Source organism: Pteropus vampyrus, unplaced genomic scaffold, assembly GCF_000151845.1.
Source record: "Pteropus vampyrus isolate Shadow unplaced genomic scaffold, Pvam_2.0 Scaffold163, whole genome shotgun sequence".
In the NCBI taxonomy this organism is placed as follows: domain Eukaryota; kingdom Metazoa; phylum Chordata; class Mammalia; order Chiroptera; family Pteropodidae; genus Pteropus; species Pteropus vampyrus.
In genome coordinates this window covers 2,429,709-2,434,954 of record NW_011888944.1, presented here as the reverse complement: position 1 = coordinate 2,434,954, position 5,246 = coordinate 2,429,709, and positions in this window count along the sequence as shown.

Sequence of the window (5,246 nt, the reverse complement as noted above, 5' to 3'; positions counted from 1 at the left end):
TTGGTATCAACATTTTGATGCATGCTGGCGATGACCGGTAGGAAGTGTCAAGCCAAAGTTCAGTTTGTTTACAAAGGGACCAACATTGATGAATGTTGATATTCATGAGGCTCCCATAACCCCTGTACCATTCTTCCCAGTCCCTCCTCATTTAGTACCCTCCCATCACCGTAACCAGGCACATTCCATATGGAACAATAGGACTTTTGTCAGTTAGGATGCTTATTGGGATTCGTCTCATGTAACCAAAGGATAGGTAAGGACAAGTAGGTCTCAGGAAGATATGGGGTACACAGGGCCTTTACCGTCCATCTCTCATCCAAGCTTCGCTCTGTGGGTTGGCGGACTTTCTTTTTTCTTCTTCTGCCACAGACTGGCTCTGTCCACACGGCAGAGGCTGTGGTGGTTGACTGCCTCCTCCACACATCCACTGACACTGTTGCCAGCAGGAGAGACACTCCAGTGACCTTCCAAACTCCCGAGGATGGCTCTAACTGGTGCAACCTGGATTCAGGACATATCTCTAGACTATTTGCTATTGTTGATAGTCCTCTGTATTTCTCTAGTTTTCTACAAAGAAGTTAGTTGTGTTACCATTAAATTAAAGGCAATAAAATTGGATGCTACCCGAGATGGGCCAGCTGGCAGCCCAGACGGGTCCTCACGGCAATACTTCCATTGGCCGTCTCAGTGAGGGGGCCCAGCCTTCAGTCTCACGAGGGCAGAAGGTGAATGTTAGTACATGAAGAATGAATCTGAATCCTGTGTGGTTTCCAATTAACCAAGCTCTTTGAGCCTTATGTGTAAAAGCCATTCGTGGAGAGAGAGAGATAACCGCCAGGGGAAAGCTCCCTATGTTTGCTGACCGCCACTTTCACTTTCTACAGGCAGATCCGCAGGTGAAGCCAAACATGACCCAAAGGTTTCCTGATGGTCAGAGCGTCTGAAGAGGGATGGATTCGATGATCATGGTGGCTGGAGCTTAACAGCAAACGCATGCTCTCCAGACACAATGTCAACTCCAGACACCTTGGATTCCTCCCTTTCCTAGATGCTACGCCAGCATGCCCCCTCTGAAAAGATTCTTTATTCATAGGTAGATCATTCTTATTACTTGGGTATACAAATCTCTAATTACAGTCACTGTCTTCTCATCCCTTTCAGAATTTCTACCCAGATGACCTAGACTGGATTTGGGGCATTCAGATCTTATCGCACCAATGTCACAGATTTGCTTTCATTTCTAACTTTTTCCTAATTTCGTTCTGGGAGGTGTGGCTTTTAGTTTTCAGGGAATGTACCATCTAGAATATTCAGGAAACACACACACACACACACACATAAAGGCTATTTTTAAAATAAAAACAATGTTCCTAAAGACTAATTCTTCTAAATGCAAAGCACCTTTCCATCTTTATAAGCAAATAAGGAATATCTTCTATTTCAAGCAATCTGCCATATTGCCATCCCAATTATCAAAATAGCCAGCAACTCAGAAACATTAATAGCTACTGGCCATTTATCTTCAAAATAAATCTTACTTCTGTAAATTTCATTGCTATCAGTACCAGATTAACTATTAAAAGCAAGAAATGTGAAAAAAAGTAATGTTACCTGCATAAAAGGAGTATCCTCTTCGGGGGGGAAAAAAAAGTTCAAACAAGAAAGCAAGCAAGAAAAATATAACAAAAAGGCAATCAATCACTTAAAGAAACCATAAATGGCCAGCAGAGTTCCCCAAACATTGTAAAACATTCATGTTTTGGAATTTTCTCAGGATACCCACCACTTCTCTCAAAACCAAGAGCAATTTCTTCATAAAGTAGCAAATCTGGGTATGTGTTAATTAACAGTTTAATATTAATTGATGGTTGCATCACAGACTATTTCTAACAGAAATAAAATAAGCATATGAGCATTTACTGAGCTCATCATTTGCTGAAGTAAACGAGCATTTACTGAACACATTGCGTGAATCTAGTACCAAACCGGAGACCTGGTCTTCTGCCTTGATTCCCGGCATGACTAGAGACTCTATAACGAACTCTGACCCTTTTCCTTTCTTCCGCTCTTTCCTCAGCATGCAGAGCTTCCCCTCTCTCCTCGTCCAAACTCCAACTATTCCTAATAATCCATTTCGTCTCCATGACATATGACGAAGCATTGTCATTGACATGGCCTGGCTTAGTCCCTACAATCACCCTGTGTATTTAGACGTTATCTCCACTGTTCCGAGAAGGAATCTGTAATCTAGTGAGAGACGTTCTCAAATACGGGCTCCCCAACTCCAAAGTCTTATAACCACACTTTTGCTGCATCCTTCTAATCCAGGGGTTGGCAAACTTTTCCTCTAAAGGGCCACATGGTAAATGCTCTCAGCTTTGCAAGCCCCATAGTCTATTTCAATTCTGGCCTTACAGCAAAAGCAGCTAGAGACTAGAAATTAAACAAACCCAATGGAAGTGTCTATGTCCCAATAAAACTTTATTTATTAAAACAGGTAAAGCAGATTGAGCCTGTAGGGTGTAGTTAGTCTAGTCCAATGTTTTTCAAACGATGATCTATCAGCATGTGTTAAAGATCTGAAGCCTCAGGCCCTGCCCTAGACCTATCAATGAGAGACCGAGAACGGAGCTGGCCCTGCATTTTACCAGGCCCTCCAGGACATTCTGCTGCTTGCTGAGGTTTGAGAACCACTGCTAACCTTCCTGATTGAGCACGTGGGACTCTCCTATTACATAAAGTGTGAATAACTAAGGTGATTAATGTGCCCCACTGCACCAGAGAGCATCTCTCCTCCACCTCCTTCTGCAGTACCTCCGGGTGACCCATGCCCACACACCTACCATGCCCAAAGCACCCCTCCCCTCAGGCACTCTGACTGGCAGGGAACGAGGGCATTTCCAGTCTCTGCTACATGTACAGAACCACCCCTTCCCCTCTCCACACTACTACCTTCTCCCTGTGCCACTCTCATCGCCATGTCCTGACCCTAGAACAAGTGACAATTCTTTCAAGTTCTCACAGGGGGAAAAAGCAATCCCCTTCCCACATTAATTCTGTATAACATTCCACCTTACCACCCATTCCTCCTTCTTCGGCTATTTTATTCTGCAACAGAAGTAGAAAAATAGCTGAGACCATGGAGTTTGCTTTGGAAAGGCAAATAATACATCTTCTCCTCTCCCCGACCTTTACAGAAACTGTGAGTGGGGTGCTTTGAACCCCATCCCCAGAACGTGTTCCGTTATAGAAGAAGTGAACTTCCAAAGTTCGACTGGGCTTTGGGTTGATGAAGAGTCTTTTAGGAAATGATACTCATCAGTCTTTTGATGATGAAAGGCTGGGCCCCTGGCCTGGTTTGGTGAGGATGCCCTGGAGTTAGAAGGCCCTGGGGATGTGAGGGAAAGGAAAGGAACTACTCTGCCTAGTACACAGATGGGTTCCCTGGGGTTAGGAGACTCACATATTGTAAACCAATGTTTGCCTTTCATTGGATTAGTCCCCAGAAACAGGGTTTAGATTGGATAGGCACAGGGGGGTAGGCTGGACTGTAGAAAAGAGGAGGAATCACAGGAGCCAAATACTTGGCAGAAGTCTGTTGTCCAAGGGAACAAATGGCTAATACAAGGACTGCCATGATAACCGACCATTGTGCCACTCATTCCCAAACTGTAAAGTCTAACTTTCGCCTTAGCACGAGGCTTAGGAAATAAAATCAGCACTCAATCACGTTCAGAAAGAAAGTATTTCATCCTTGTTGGGATAGCCTGAATTCAGACACACACACGGTGGGGCAGGGGAACAATGGCAATTGTTTTTGAAGACTTTACCTCTTCCATACCCTTGCTATTATCAAATATTACATTACTCTTTCTAAAGAAACAGAGAACACAGCAAAGAGTGCTTAAATAGCTTTTTTTTTTTTTTTTAAGATTTAAATGTATGCTATTTTACCCCATACGTATTCACAATACTCATCTTTAGGACCTGTCTTGAGTGGAATGAAAAGCATCTTTGAACAGCCAAAGGAGTACAGACCAGTAACCCTCACTCTTTTCGGTGTAGCTAGAATGTTTTCTAAGACTATAATATTGTTCAAATTACACTGTATCCAGTACATGTGCACACACTGTAACTTGAACTCAAGGATACAAATATTATGTTTTTTCTCTTAGATTCAGTGTGTATTATTCAATAAGTCAATTAAAATACATTTTATAAAATCAACTGTGATTTAAGTTTTAATCAATTCTCACCTTATTACATTTTAAAAAATATTTTGTTTCCTATACGATGTTCACAAACATAAAATTATTTTCTAGTCACTGAACTAACTCATTTTTAGCAGCAAATACCTTATTTTCTTTTTTTTTTTACATTTGATCATTATGCCTAATTAAATTTGTGGAGTTTTGCTGAATTTTATGGATGATTCTTATTGAGTTATTCCCCAAAAGCCAAATAAATCTGATATATCTCTATATACTGAAAAAATACCATGCTCTCTATCATACTACACAGTTAATAAATAACATACATTTAGGAACATATATTACACTGTTGGTGATGAGGTAAGAAAAACACCTTGTTTTCATAACCAATTTTGAAAATGGATAAAACAATGATATCTTACATCGTTTTAATCATCATTGCTTTTAGTAATAAATCTTTTAAGATTCATTCCATGACTTTGTCTCTCTGCAGTCTTCATTATACTCCTCAAAATGCATGAGTTTTCTTTGATTTGAAACAACGAAGTCAAACTGTTTCTGAGGGAAAGTAATATCCAATTTGGCTAGTTCGATGATGAAAACAGGCTGTTAATTAAGTTACATGACAAACATTTTTCACACTCGTCAGTGTTACCTTGAATGAGCTGTACCACTAGCTGAAAAGTTATGGCAAAAACAAAATTAAGCCACCTAACGACAACGCCAAGCATTTTATCCAAAACTATTTATGAAAATGAAAAACATTTTGATTTTCTCCAAAGTTTGAGTATGTCAGGTTAAACATGAAACATTTCATTGGGGGGAAAAAACAAACAAAAAAGAAATCTATTTCATGATCATTTGATGTCTTGATAAAACCTATTTAGTATATTTCCCAGAAACTGGGGGGAAAAAAAAAAAAGAATAAGGACTAAGTAAACAAACCCTTTAGCAAGTCAGGTGGTTTTCAATTCTTTGCTTTCAACAAAATTGGAGGGCCTAATGGAATAATCAGCTCACAAATCATCAGAC